This window comes from Lonchura striata, chromosome 1, assembly GCF_050655825.1.
Source record: "Lonchura striata isolate lonStrDom1 chromosome 1, ASM5065582v1, whole genome shotgun sequence".
Classification (NCBI taxonomy): Eukaryota; Metazoa; Chordata; class Aves; order Passeriformes; family Estrildidae; genus Lonchura; species Lonchura striata.
The window spans coordinates 106,270,295-106,286,598 of record NC_140703.1 but is presented as its reverse complement, the minus strand read 5'-3'; the positions used below and the strand labels follow the sequence as shown (position 1 = coordinate 106,286,598).

The 16,304-nt window shown below is 36.2% G+C and overlaps 1 long non-coding RNA gene across 1 annotated transcript in view; it reads right to left on the bottom strand.

Annotated features, from left to right (window-relative positions):
- Positions 1–15,690, bottom strand: part of LOC116184831 (uncharacterized) — a 163,685-nt gene extending 147,995 nt beyond the window's left edge. The window contains exon 1 of the long non-coding RNA XR_013342090.2: positions 6,666–15,690. This is a non-coding gene — a long non-coding RNA (uncharacterized LOC116184831). The remainder of the gene's footprint in view (positions 1–6,665) is intronic.
- Positions 15,691–16,304: the final 614 nt, after the last annotated feature.

Genomic DNA, 16,304 nt, shown 5'->3' with positions numbered 1-16,304 from the left:
GAGAAAGAGTAAGAAAAGAAAAAGAAAATTCTACACTCCTGTGTTCCCCATCACTGTGTTCTAAGTACTTGATACAGACTTTTAGTCACTCAACTCATTCCTCAGAGCTGTAAAGAAACAAACAATTTCCTTTCACAAGATCAGTATTTTTTCCTGTTCAAACATCATTTGGAGAGACAGACAGAGTGACTGCTCTTATCTTCCTCTCTTTTGTGCTTCATCTGACAGTTACAGTCTCTTTAACCATGTCTGCAAGCAAAACACATCCCGTTACATTTCCAGAGGGTCTCCTGTCATTGTCATGATGTATGGCATCCTCTTAAGGCCTTCACATTAAACACAGATCTGAAGGCAATCTGAGCTCTACTCCTGGGGTGGTTACAAAGATTGAAATACTGAAGATTACTGAAAGCAATGAATCAAAATGACTACAAGCTGGCTGAGCAGAGGAGCATATGACTAAAATGTGCCAGATCTTCTGCTTTGCATGCTCTGTAGCCATTTACACCATTTCAAGGTGGGACACAGTCATTTCTATTCAGGTTTAATAACATTTGAACAATCTGGCCTCCTGAACTCTTGAAAAGCAGACACTCATTGTTTGCCCAATTAGAGACATTATCCTGTTACAGACCAGGAACATCAGATTCCATAGACCTATTCTGTAGATCTATTTTCTGTATACATCTTAAAGTTCCCATAGAACAAAGGATATTAAATGTATTGCCAAATGAGCCATTTGACCATATTTTACTCATTAATGTCTAGTTTAGATGGAAGTAAAATTGTTTTAGATATATTAGTTTCTTTCTCTTGATCATTAAATTATTTAAGAGTTTTTTGCACCAACAGTGGCATCGATATTTGACCATATCTGTTGTCACATTGACAGAATTAGCCAATATTCTTGTCAAAAACAAGTGATTAATCAAATGTCAGCAAGAAGCTTAACAGATTCTTCATAAAAATTCCACAGCCTGAAATATCTCATGTAAATTAGTCAGTGAGTACTTTAAAAGAAAAATTACATGAGCTATATTGATTCATATCCTAAAGCAGGGATGCAGAAGAGCCCTAACATTTACCAGAAAAAGCATATGGTAGTTTAGCCATATTTAGAAATGAGGAATTTCTAGGGAAAAAATTCTCCCTCCCTGAAGAAAATAAAGAAAGGTCATTAATATTGTCTCTTTTTTTTTTTTTTTTTAATTCAGTATTCACATTAAATATGCTCAGAAGCTTGTATTTTACTCTTTGATAAATAAGAAGTCTTAAGGATACAAAAGAGCTTCAGGCATTAGGCACTTAGCAACCTGAAGAATTGTGCACAGGTTAGCATTGATTCTCAGTTTTCTCTGACAAAGTAAAGCCTGTGGCTCTGCATATGTTTGTATTTATAGGAGTTTGATTCATGTTTCATAGGCATACTAGATTTTAAAATGGTGGGCAAAACTTCTTCCTTTTTTTTGTTTGCTTGAGGCTTTATAAATGGCAAGAGAAATGCCCAGTTTTCCTATGCTCGTTTGTACCTGAATCACAGAATCATAGAATCTTTGGCTGGAAAAGTCGCCTTAAGATTACTATATTCAGTCATAAAACCAGCTCTGCCAAACACTAAGCTATATCCCTTAGTGCCACATCAACATGTAGCAATGCCACACAGGAGCATTTCATTAGTCTAAGCTGGGGTAGTTTTGCAGGTCCTCTTTCTAATATCTTTAAGGACCTAAATCTTGAATTTTTGTAGGAGATTTAAAAAATCTCAGAACTCATCCATTTTCCTAAATATCAGTCACTTTGGGCAGTGCCTGTTGGTGTGTAAAGCAGTCAGCACTGCTTTTGAAGAGAAATTTAAGTTCCTTACTCATTGTACCATCTTCCCAGCAGTTGTGACTCAGTAGCAGATCATCATCATACTGCTTCCTCCTCATCCATGAGCAGAAAAGAAGAACAGTTTTCTACTGACATTTCAGACTCAGCCATGCAGAGCAGCTTAGCAAGTCAGTATTTCCTTTTGACAGCTGTCTTTTCAGCTTCAGCATTTAGATTCTGGCTAAAGATTGATTTCTTCTTCCTTTTCAAAACTCCTCAAGAGCCATAATATCCAGGTCCAGTATAACAATGTGGTATAATAGGTGGGTACTGGACAAACATTACAAAGGCTTCTCATTTGTCATGAATCCCTTCTGAAGCAAATGTGAAGGGTATACTTGGGAATAGTCTGAATTCCTACAATCTCTTAGGGCAAGAGGAACAGGGTGTAGTTCAGAGCAATCCTCGACTAGTGCCACCAGTTGTGTTCACAGAGGTTGTTCTGGGGTTGACAGAAGGCAGATCTGTCCTGAGTGTGCTCTGATGCACCCCAGGTGCTCAGTGGTACAGTGAGCTCTCTCTCCCACTCTACATCTGTCTTCCCAGGTGTCCCTCACCTGCCTGAAGATCATCTTTAACACAAGAACAGATGAAAGCTGGGCTCTGATTGTGTAGGCAGCTTGTCATCTGTGGGTTATTAAATACAGTTCTTTACTCCAGGAAGTACAAGCGCCTAACTCTAGCCAGAAAACTGTAAGCATGAATATATATGTGCTTCCTCAGGTGCTCATACCATTTATGGAGGATATAATCATCAGGAATGCCAGTAATAAGAGGCAACAAAGTTAATAAGCCACAAGTAATCTTTCTGCTTTTTTACCCCTTCCACTATATTGCCTTTGCAGATGTACCCCAGTGACATTTTATTTGTAAAAATAAGCAGCGTGGAGCACCTGAGCATGGTATTTCTGTAGTCTTAGCTGTTATATACATGTGAGAATAGCAAATTATAGGAAGCTGAGTCATTTTGCTAAGCAAAATTCATTTGGCTAAGCCACACATCACAAAATCACAGCCGTTTTTCACCAGAAACAGTTTCTCAGGAAAGGTGTTGCAGGTAAGAAATAAATGTTCCCTCCTAATCTCTTGGAGGAAGAGAGAGGCTTTTTGGGAGGTAGCACTTAGGTTACAGTGCATAACCACTGCCAAGTTATCAGCTAGCCTTCCTCACCCTTTATATGGTCTACCTACCCATGCCCACACAAGCAGAGCTTTATATCCTTGTGTGAGTAAGCACTTAGGTTGAAGAAATCACACAATGCTTATAGAAATAGAATACAAATGCAGTGTCAGTGAATAGAGCACATTGGCTGTTGTGCTGGTGAAGCAGAGTGTATGTATTATGCTGCTTCAGAGAATGAGAAACAATTTTATCTTCTATGGGAGATGAAGTGAACATCAGAGCAAGTGAAACAGTACACGCCGTGAGTCTCTACAGAGGAAAAATAGTGTCAAAAACCTTAGCCAAAGGTTAATTGATAATTGGTTTAATTATTCATTTGTTATTAATGATTACTAATGAGAAACATTAGAATAATCAATGTTCCAGCCCAGTGCTTTGCCAGATGTCATGTTAATTGCAACTGAAGATAGCAGTAGCTTAGCAAAATGCAGAAACAATTAGCATGATTGACTCGAAGCCACCTCACGCCTCTCTGGAGCATTGTTCTTGCAGCACTACAGAGCAGTATAAAATTCTCTGGGTTTGCAGAGTGGGAAAAGAAGGTTTCTAATAGCCTTTGCTATAAGCCAGATTTGTCTCATAAAAGGTAGAAATTACAGTAAGTCTGACACAAGGAAATATATTTTCTCAGAGAGATCACAATCACAGGCTAATATGAGAGGAAATACAAAATAACCTACAGTGAATAAAATGTTAACACCAGTAATGGCTAATTGAAATTAAAATCTACTCTTTCCCCCATGAAAAATTTGTTGAGCTTTAATATTCCCAATGAAATTTCACTTTTAAATTATGCTTTATGAACTGAAACAACCATAAACCACTAAAGTACCATGTTGTTATTCAAAATATGCAAAGTAGTTTCTTAAACTACAGGTATTGTAAAATGCTGAGAAATTAAATTTTCTTCTATGCAGAGATAAGGTTTCATTCCATAGTTAAAACAGGAGATTTCATTTGGCTTAGACAAACTGCAGTACAGGTTGAAACAAAAGTAGCATGTGTACATCAAATACAACCTCCCATCACATAACAGAGTTCTCTCTGTGTCTCCATGCCCAGTTTGATCCTCAGCCACAAGATGAAAACTAGAATGTCTGTATGCACATCAGGGAATCCAGGTAGTTCTGGTCTAACCCCAGACTTGCTTTTATTATTCAGTGGCTCCAGGACACAGACTTTAGCATCAAAGAGTCCAAAGCAGTAGTCCCAATAACCATCAAAGACAGAATCAGCAATGGCACATGTAACACAAGTCTGTGGTTCCTGAAAGTTAAGAAAACACTGAGTCTACGTAATGTATGTGTCTGAGCTGCTTTTAATCAGCCATGAGCAATGGGGTACCACACAATCTGGTGTAATCAGATTACAATCTTGAGTGATTGGGATATATATAACACAATTTTTTTCTTTAATTAACACTGACACTGAAAATAGGATAAAATTTTTGATTCTTATTGGAAAAGGTGCTTAAAAGCACACACATCTTGATGATTATTGTGTCCAATCCTGTGCACAAACCACAGCTCCTAGTCACAAAATTCTGTATGACAATCAAAAATCAGCAGTGCTTGTGTGTGCTTCACCTGATTAGCACATGGTGAAGGTGAGAAGTTTCCTCACTGAAAGTTGTCTTGTGCCTGGGGGGGGTCTATGCCAGACCCCTGGCCTGTTCTCACGGAGCTAAGGGAGCAAGGTAATGGGACGTGCACTGAAGCTGCAAGGAATGAAGGACATTGATCAAAGGGAAGATTCTACTACAAGTCCATTTCTGTGATGTCTTGGGTACCTGCTGATGTAAAGCTGGTACCTGCTGCTGAAGTTTAGACCTTCAGTTATAATATATTATTTATCTAGACAGAGGTAAGGTTTGGCAGTGCCTTATCCATGTATCAAACACTGCTGTGTTGCTTTCAGCAGAGGAACATAGGAAAAGGCTGCAGTGGTCTAGAACAAAAGGATTCTGACAGGTCTTTCTACATGAGCTTTCTCACTGTTGTAATTGTGACATGCAGTCAAAAGTCTTAGTCTTTAGGGCAAACTACCCTAAAATTCATGAGTCTCAGCTGGTAAAGACAGAAGAGAGTCAGGAGTTTGCAAGAGTTTCATTATGAGCACAAACCCATATTTTGGTTCCTTCTTTTATATATATATATATATATATATATATATATATATATACATATATATGTGCAGTTTTTTGTATTATAAGTTATATTGGAAATATCTGCTTTTTATAATCAGTCAAGATATCTGCAGTATAAGATACATATATTTTTTGATTTTAAAATAACAAAACCAAATTGGTGAGTGGAGTCTTAAAATAATGGAGAAGCTGTTCTTCAAGCACTAACAGAAATCCCTTCATGTGTTTCCCTCTATCTCATAGAACACAGAAGCACTCATCTAAGAAATAAATAAAATAAAACAAAACATGTTTACTTTTTTGACCCTTCCTTTGGCTTTTCTTCTATCATACATCTTCTTCTGGAATTTTCTGTACTAGTTCACTTTATGTTCAGAGTTTCATTTTTGCCTTTCAGCGATGTTTCTTGTTGGTTTCTTTGGGTTTTTTTAATCTGGAAATTTGATTGTGAAAATCTGCTCACTCCCTCCTTTGCAACATACTGACTTTCACATGAGAATCTGTACATTCAGCAAGAACCTTATCACTTTGATGGATTTGGTTGCATAATTATCAGTGTTTCACAGGTTTATTGGAACAACTTGAAATAATTTAGCAGTATTCCAGTTCTTGCATATAGATTACAGCATTAAATTTTTACTAAACATTTAATTTCCTTTAGATAGCAGCAAAATTCACAGAAATCAGCAAGTAGCAGCTATTAGTTAAAGGGGAAAAGAAAATAAGGAACTCTCACATGAACATGTCTTTGAAAATCAGAGTTCAACCATACCATTAAGTGAATTTCCAAATAAGACTAGAAAGACTGACTAATGTGCCTTGGATAGATAGGCTGCGTGTTTGTCTAATTTATTTTTAAAAGACCTTCAAAAGAAAGCAATTCACAATGTCACTGTTTCACTTCTAGTACTTTTCCAAGAATTAGACAGGATTTTTTTCCACTTAACTGACTAAATTTTTTTTGATGATCACTGAGTAGATTTTTAGCACCTATTTTTATTATACATGGACAAAAAAACAACTTTTCAGAAAAAAAACAATAATAGGAAAGACTTCAAAACTTTCCTTTGATTAAGACATCACATATCCAAAATCAATCTTCTTTTCCAGCAGTTGATCTAGCAGAAGACATTTTTACTTTCTAAAAATCTGACATTTCTGCAAGCATTAGACAGTTATTCTGCTGTGTTTTCACCATTTTACGCAAAATTATAAGTTTTCTTCACAAATATCATAATGTAATCAGTAAACCTTCCAGGATTTTTGGTTCTTTTTCTTTAATTGCAAATTCCTTCTGCATTCTCTCAACCATTATGTCTTCCTTTTCCTAACCACAATATTGCTTATCTCTTGCACATTGTTCTGAGTCCCACTTCTTTACTACCTCCTGATACTTATGGTTTAGTAGATGTCACATTAAGACTGTTTTCAGCATGTACAATATCGTGATTCTCAGGAACTTACCCAAAACCTCAGCAGCATGCTTTTATTTGGATTCAGGCTATGTCCACACTGTCCCTGGGAACACAAGGGATGGAGCAGATGAAGCTCATGCTCTTTTCTGACTCGGCTGTATGCATGCCACCACTGAGCTCAGAGGCCCGAGGCTCAGCACTGCATGGCTAAAGTACCATGAATGCAGGCTGAGCTCAGGCTGCTCACAGACCCGCTCCTCCCTCTGGCACTCTGTGTCAGACCTTTCTGCAGGAGACCCCTGGCAGCCCACATGCATCTGTGCACAATTTAAATACACCAGGAAAGAGCTTGTTGAACTAGATTTTCTGATACCTTTTACATCAGAGAGCATTTGGCACTGCTTCCACTTTTAATACCTTTCCATGTGGATTCTTCACCAGCAAAACATGAATGAGTTGCAGGGCTGGGAGATTCCCACAGAATCCAACTACCCATTCTTGTTGCTGACTTTGGTGAGACATTTTTGTGCTCTGCTTTTTGAGGTCTATGCCTTATTGGCTATTGATATGTCAACAGTTAGCTTGCAAACACAGCTCCCACAAGAAAATTAGTTCAAGTAAAATACATTACAGAACATTTTCTTATTTTAACACAATGAAGTATGGCAATAATGTTTGGTACACTTTGTGTCATTGGAAATCATTAATATTAATGTTTCAGCCTTTTAATATGTGTTGATAAAGTAAAAACAAGGTAGCTAAGAGTAGTATTTTCTCATTTTAAGAGCATTTTGTCTGACAATGTAGCTGAAAAATATGCCATAATAAATTAACATATGGCTGTTCTAAATTTCTTGTCCTGCACAATTTCAAACACACAGACTACAATAAATTACCACAGAGAATTTTTTACTTTAGTATTTTTATGGATTTTTCAACTTTAGGGCATAAATCAGAAATTTCAGGCATTCATATGCCAATTTGGGAAGTTACCAAAACTTTCAAATGTAGATTTTTCCAATTTCTTCAATGTAGGAATACATATTGAAAATAAAAATTAATATAGTGCCAGAAATAAGGTTTGGAAAAGATTTTTTTTGACAACTTTATGGCTTATGAACATGTTGGATTTCACCATCAGTGTTCATCTCAGTGTGTTAATGAGTCATTAGTGGCTTAGCAGAAAATGTATGTCGCTTCAAAGAAAAGACAGAGGTCATGATGTGACCAACAGAGCATCTCCTTAATTTTCCATGTGATTTTGCCAGAGGCAAGAAGATACCACAAGTGAAGCAAAGTAGAGGTTATTGGCAATTGAAAAACTTGTTACAGTTTATGAGAGTTAATTAATATGCAATTTCATCCCAAACAGTTGTCCTTAATATTCCTTCTTCTGTTTAATCTGCTATGCATTTATATTACAGCAGGACTTGGAGATATGTCAGCAGAGATGTGTCTTCCTTTCCCTTAAACATGGATGAGTAGCACAGAGTTTACACAAGGCAGTAGCAGGTATTGTGGTCCAGGTTTTACTAAAATGAAGGGTATTAATGAAAATTACTTTGATAGACACCTCTACTTGTGTGCAGCCATGGGAGTCAGTCCAGTTGGGCATGTATTACCTGCAGAGGAGAAGTCAAACACATACTCAGTCTCCTCTTGCCCTGCCAGCCCTCCTCCATCTCCCTTTCCAGGCTCAGTGCAGGTTAGCCAACACACGGACACAGAGCATAGCCAGGGATTTTAGCCTACAGCTAACATGAAAACTTAGCTCCAACAACTAAAGCGTGGGATTCAGGTTTTCTGACAGTGCATTCCTTAGGTGTAGCACAAAATTATAATTTTTTTCTCATATCTCTTCATGTAGAAAACACTTTGGCATAAAATTCACTCATGAAATGCAACCTAAGATGAACTCATGTTGTTATTCTAGGATCCTTCCATATGGTTCAAACGGATTTGGTTTTGAGCAGAGCAAGAAGCACACACCACATACATTTTAAATAATAATAAATGTGGAGTAATGCTGTATGTGCAGAAAAGTCAGGGCACAGCAGGAAAAGGGTCAGTCTATGTTCAACCTAATCACTCTGCTGGTTTCTGCTACAGAACAACACTGCAACTATAAGGGATTTTTTTCCATTTTAATACAAATAAGATGACACAATGAGAGAGAGGTAAAATAGATGCCTTTCTTTTCTCCTAGGCCTAATTATAACAGCAGGTGAAAAATATAAGGGGTTCAAGTCTAATTTGGTAAGTGAAAACTACCTACCACCAGAGCTGGTTTTTTTATGAGAGATGGCAGGGTTAGTAAGAAATCCTGATATAAAAAATGGCAAAGAAATTTGTGAGCAATAACAGAAAGAGTAATTGTGTATGCAGTGGTATTTTATATGTGAATAGGAAACTGATAATTGGTTTGATATTGATTTTTCTCTATGCAGCATGCTGCTACAACTGTGGATGTATTTTTTTGAGAGATTCAGTGCTACATGATTTATGCTGTGTCTCAATCACCACATTATGTTATGTAAGGCACCAGCTGAATCCTGAGATGAGTCAGATGCCAAATATTGTACTAAAAACTGTTGTCTCATAATGAATCAACAGACTTTGAAGTAATTAAATCCCTCATTGTTTAGCTTAATATAGCCTATTTCAAAATGTAATAAAACATATTTTGGAAGTGAGTCGGACCAGGTCCCATTACAATAGCATTTAGCTTCTTTCAGTCACCAGTATGATATAACTGTCAGTTTAATATGATTTATAACCATGAATGTTTGGTTTACTTATCAAATAAGAGCTAGCAAGGCTTATTCTGCATGTCAACCTTTTGTAACCTGTAACTCAAATTTGCTTTCATTTGACAGACTCGATGCTTCTTATCATTATTCACCACTTCCCTGTGCTGCCACAACTCTTTTAGGCTTTCAGACAGTTAAGAATGTCTCATGAGTGTGGCCATATTGTAAACCAGTACAGAAAAAACGTCCATCCCAAAAGAGCTCTTGCTCTATGCATAGACACTCCTAAGCACTCTGTTTATGACAGCAATAACACTTCTGTGTCAAGTGATGACAGAGACAAGGCCTGCCCAGCCAGCTCGCTGGGGAATGACAGAGTGAGGCTGCATCTTTGTCCTTGTGGTGGAGAGCTTTACACCAGACTGCAAAACTTGTATGACACTTGTTAATTCTCCTGGGACAAACCCATGTGCAGAATGACAGCTTGGATGGTTAGGATGTTTTGTGCTGGGGAAAAATATTATTAATCTTTAATTTGCATTTTGCAATGTATTTAGAGTAGAAAGGACAAATTCAAATAGTACCTTATTCTGGGACCAAAGACTGCTGAATTTTGTGGTGATTCTAAGCTATGAGGAAAATAATGTTCTACAGCCCTGTACCACAATGATAGAAGATATAAAACTCTCAGCCAGAGTGTTTGTACTGGAGTTTTGAGGATTCCTTTAGGTATCTTCAGATTTGTCCATGAGTGCTACATAAGCATGGCTAGACTTTGATCTGAATACAATATTCTCTGTCAGTTTTGATGTGCTCTTGGCCACCACTGAGAAGATCTGCTGTCACAGCCTGTGACTGCTACAATCTCCTACTCATCTAAGCACTCATGACTTGGTAGGACACATCACTGTGGTCTGCTGAATGAGTCACCAGCCAGCATTAGGATGGATGTGTGCTAGCTGCTCTCAAACCCTCGCCAGCCCACCTACAGACATCAAATATGACAGAGAAGATGAGAATGGATATTTGCATGTCACCACATTCAGCAGAAAGACAGAGTTACTGTTTGTGATCCTTCCTTGCATTACATGGTGGACACTGGCGAATATCAGTGCAGAATAGAGGATGTTTTGAACTCATTTATGCACAAACTCACCAGCTTCTGAGAGTACTGGAATGCTACAGGTTCACAGGTGTTTATACAATAGGTCCACTTTGGGTCTGATCTTCTCTAATCTCTTAGTATCAATGTATGGGATCTGTTAGAAAATCTGAAGACAGTGAGCCACAGAGTTTTGGCTCATGATATACATGGGCTGTACCAAGAGGAATAAAGCATGTTTTTGACTGAGTTTAGGAAGACAGCAGTGAGGTCCTGTTTTAATCTTTCTTCAGGAGTGAGAACTAAAATAAGCAGTTTAGAACTTAGCATCAAATTTCATATTTCCTTTGAACTGTGAAAAACTAATGCTTTAGCTTGCCATTATCCCTGGCATGGCTTGTGATGTGCAGGGAGAAGAATGAAGCCCATGACCTCCCATGGTGAGTCTGAAGTCTGTAGAATGCAGGTCTGAAAGGATGACTCTCTCCTGTTCACAGCCACAGTCTCTTCCTTCATCCAGGTCTTGGTGTTACAAGCCAGCAAATGACTCAACCAAAGGGTGTCATAATATTTTACTCTGACTGTGTCGCAGATTTTACACTGGCCATTTTCAATTTTACTGTAAGTCATTGCACTGTTTCCAGCCCACCTCTGGATAAGAGGTGAATACTGTTTGCAATCTCTTGTATCTTGTATTTCTTGTTTCTTGTAGTTTCTTGTATTTCCTACTTGCTTCTTTAAATAAATCCATCTTTCTCAGTTTGTGATGGATTATATGTTGGATTGCATCACAGAATACAGGGAGTGAGAGAAAAATTGTCTGAGGCACACCGAAAAAAATGTTGAATGTATTCTCTGTCATGAACTTTGACTCAGGAATCTGAGACTATGAGAATATTTGCATAGTTAATTTTCATTCTACAATACAAGAAAAGTCACAACTCATGAAGTCTAATTTTGCAGTCACCATCCAAGGCTTTTACCTTCATGACTGAAATTAATTAAGATCTCATCCTCTACTCTGCAGAGGACAAGAGTGTTTCCCTGGTACCTCTGGGTTTTTGGTTTTTTGTTTTTTGGTTTTTTTTTTAAGAATAGCAGCATGGGAGTCGCACTCATTTTCTGCCACTGCCTTGGTCTAGGTAGTGCAAAGCTACAGCATAGATAAATACTCTAACATTCTGCAAGTTAACACACCATGGATGTATGGAAATATCACTACTTATTTATTATTATTAAACTAATAAAGTCATAATTCAAAATGTAATTATGTAAACAGCCTTCCAAGATCCCTGCTTTTTTTAAAAGAATAACAAACAGCCTATAACACATGAAGAAGGTACCTAGGGAGTTGTGTAATCAAGGATATTAAGTTTATTTAGTTTATTATTTCTTAGTGTCAGTTTCCTGTCAATATGAGGTTTTTATCAAAAGCAAACAAGCATATGAAAACAATATATTTTATTAAATGGCTAAGCCATGCCATTACATTTTTAATTAAAAATGTCAGAATGTATCAAATCCAAAAAATTGGACAGTTGGTCCTGATTGGGTTTCAAAAGAATTAGAAACCTGTACGTGACAAAATGAAAAATTTAGTATCTAAGCCATTAATCAGTGAAAATAAAAAAGTGGGTAACATTTAATGAATGACACATTTTTGGTAGAAGATATAATTTGTGATATTTAAAAGTTTTAAACTTTCAAAATTGTTTGGGCTGTCCACTTATTAATATTAATTATAGATATTAAGTTACTTCCTTGCCTTAAAAAAATAGCGTTAATTAACTTTTCCAGAACAGTTGCTCATTAACTAAATCTCTATACGTATTTATTTTATATTTTGTTATCATTTAAAAACACCATACAGTGCTATGTCTTACAGGAGTTTCTTTAATCAGGCAAGCCCACACAGTCATTGAAATTATAGATGTATATCTAATAAAAATTACAAGTGTAGTTTAGAACCATCCTCAATAATTTGTGACCTTTCACTTTTTGTTACTTTTTTCTGTTTTAAAGGAAATTATGTTATTAATCTGTTCAGCTTCCAGAGCTTAATGTACTGAATATATCTTTATCTTACAGCTTACAATTCTCCATGTTCTTGTGGAGAGATAAGTGGAGTTGTTTTCTTTAGAAGATCTTAGAACAGGAATCATTTATAAATTTTCTTATACAGGGAAAGTGAACCACCTATCATTCTGTACTTCTGGGACTAAAATGACAAATATATAACAATAAATAAATAAATAAAAGAGCATAGTCAAAATATGCAAAAAAAAATAAATCCCCACACTTTTTTGTGACTAAGCATTCTGATCACAGGTGAAATTTCTGGGAAAAGAGGAAGCCCTCAAGATTCTAAGTCTACAGTATATGCACAGAATTTTGAAAAGTTGATGCCATAACAACAAAATTTGACTCAAAATTTCTACAGACCTCCAAAGGCTTTTTCTTTCTCCAAATCAATTTATTTCACAGGTATTATAAAGGTGTACTTTTCCAAAGCCGATTTAATTTATACCTTTAAATTTCCATTGCTTCTTTTTATATATTCCCCTCTCTGCCCTTACACTATCTATGACTGTTTTCAGAACATTTACCTCACTAGAGCTCTAGCTCTAAAGTTTATTTTTCCACGGTGTACCAACACTTCAGGAGCAGTCATTCATTCCTTTCTAGATTTTTTGCTAACATTTTCCACAAAATAGGTTAGGTTTTAATACAAAACAAAATTATTGTTATTTATAACCACTATTTGCTTTGTGTGCTATGAGCAATACAATGTCTTCCCATTTCCCTAGATTCTGATGCAAAGCAATACAATTTTAAACACTTGAAATTTCAATCCAGTCTTTCTAATAATTAAACTGTGCTTAAACATGTTTAAGTGTACAGTAATTCCTTGGATGCATTATTTAATGAATTATCAAAACATAGCAATGACTTGGGTCAAAACAGGTTCAGACATTATTGAATTTTGACTGCATCATGGTGGATTCAATGACAAAAAAAACTACAGGCTGATATCGCACTTTTGTATTTTCTTTTTTTTTTTCTTGACATTCCTTAACTTAAATATTCACCTGTATTAATCCACATATTCAACATTAGAGTCATCGGCTGTAAGGTACACTGCAATTCCATGAGAATTCCTGTGCCTTTAGTTTGTTTACTCCATGATTCTCAAAACTGAACCAACACTGAGATTCAACAGACTTTCCATTCTAAGTTACTCACTTGTGCTGTTAGGAAATGTTTTATTTAGAGAAAAAACACACACACCCCCAAAAAACCCTACAACTTCTTTTTGGTTAAATATATTGCTGTAGAATACAAACAAGGCAGTTTGTTTATTGTAGTCCCATGTAAGCATAACTGCTGCTGATTTTTCCAACTTGCATCTCATTCCCATTCTGCTTTATGCTTTCATTTGGAAATGCACCACCTACTTCAAGCACCCAATACAGTCTGAAAAGCTTAAGTTTCTGTGATGCTAAAGGCACATTCCAGAGTTGTTTTTATTGTCTTTGTGTGACCCCACATTGATCAAAAACGGACTTTGTGGAATGAAGGAAAAACTGCAAACTGGAATGAAAGCAGTTTTAAAAAACAGGATTTTCTTTGTATTTTTCTATTTAATTGCATTTCCATAGATAGAGGAAGAAAAATTCTATTTCAGCAGATTTAATTTTAACATCTGCATTGTTGTAGTTCTTGAGAAAGCCCTGTGAAAACTGAGACAACAAAACTACTGATAAAATCCATATGCACATCCTCAAGCACACAGCATTTTAATCCTAAACCTACTGTGTTCCTGTTAGAATTTCTGAAATCCTGATGATGAAAATGCCACAAGAAATATGAATCACAAGTTAGAGAAAAAAAAAATGTTTATTGTCGACCTTATGTTTAGGCTTATGGCTTGATTCTCTTAAAATGTTTTTTTTCTTAGGCCTTTATCACACCAGACTATCTAGGCATTTAAGTTTTGACAAGTGGAAGGATGTATACGTCAGATAAAAGAAAAAAAGACTTGAGATAGACTTGGACTATTCAGAAGTAAGAATAAAGAAGAAAAAAACAGGTTAGGATGCCAAGTCTTGTAAACTCACAAAGGCTGACAGGGAGCAGAGATCAAAAATCCAAAATTCTGCCAAAAGTTTCTTTTACAACTGTTGAGTAATTTGTGGCATGGTGTTTGTTTGGGGGGTTGGCTGGTGCATTTGGGAGTTTGTTTGTTTGGGGCTGTTTGTTTGTTTGTTTTTAACAGAGGATCGATTTCCTGATTTAGAAAGAGAATTCAGTCTCTTTCCAATTTACTGTTCTTTTCTTTGCAAACACTGTTTGCCTTTTTAGATATATTTTCAAGTGTTTCTTTGTAAGCTCAACACCTCTAATACACAAAATTTTCACTGAGAGAAGGAATGGAAAAAAACAAAAAAATGCCACTGAAGAAAATCCAATCAGTGTTAGTGTGATTGTGATTCATGCTTATTTTTCTTTTACTGTACAGAATTAATGGAATAGATTCAAAGTTTAATGGATGTTTTACTTTACCAAGCATCTCTCAGACAAGTGCACTGAAGGAAATCCACATTACCCTCTAAAATTCATAAGTTTATATTAAGAACTGGAAGGGAACATAATAACGAATAAAAGTTCAGATGTAAGAGGCAATGTTTTGTTACCTCTCTCTAATATCTATCATTCTATCATTTTTCTTCTTTTACATATCTTTTACTTTTCCCTAATCACTGAAATTTTGTCCCCATCCTTCTTCTTGCTCATATTTTTTTTATCTTTCTGACATAAAACATAAAAAGAAAGCCTTTCAAAAAACAGGTTCATTTTTCCTCACCTCAGTGTATCAACTACAGAGAAATTTAATCAGAAACTAATCTTTCTCTTTGCTGATATTTCTTGTTGATACTGTATTTGCTAACTTTACATGAAACTGACCAAAATTTTCAAAATCTAAGATATATGATGGACCAAAAGCTTAAGGATGCAATGCAATCCTTTCATGAACCAAACTGATGCCATGCTACAGCAGCCATAAGTCAGTGAGTGCCTTCAGCACTGTTGAAGCAGACTATGCCAGCACAAAGAGATTTAGACCAAGAAAAAGATCAAAAACTTTGGTTTTGCTTTGAGAAAATAATTTATTGCATTTAGGATTTGTACAATTCCAGAGTTACCTACACTTGTGTATATACAGGTGTGCAGAAGCCACAAGGCACTCAGGGCATGTAGGAACTGAATTAGACACATCTTCCTATCCAAATCTCACGTATTAGACCTAGATATGCACAACTCCATGAAGAACAGAATAATTTTCTTTCCTGCAAATTCCAGTGGTGAAAAATACTATTAATAATTCATACTTTTCTATGTTTGCAAAAGAAATTATCTCAAAGTCATGAATACAAGGAAAGCAAAGATATGAGTGACAACTCAGGCTTAGCTCTCTCCTGGCATTGAAGGTTTGCTATCTCATCTGGATTCGTGTACCTGAGCTCTTAGTTCCACATTATATACAGCATGACAGCAAAACAATCCATAAAACGTGTGATGACAGTACTTTATACAATTCACAACGTGCCCTTTCCCCCTCAAAACAGCAGTTCAAAACATTATAAAAGAAATGTTGCCTACAAGCTGGCTTTTGTATTCCACTGCAGAATTTTCTGTACAACAGGACAATATCAGAGGGGAAAGAGACATGATAGAAAGTTACTGCTGCAGCCTGCAGCAAATATTGCAAATTTTTATGGTGATTTCTTTTTGTATGTGTTTCAGAAAGCAGGGAGCCAAGGTTACAGGAAATCAA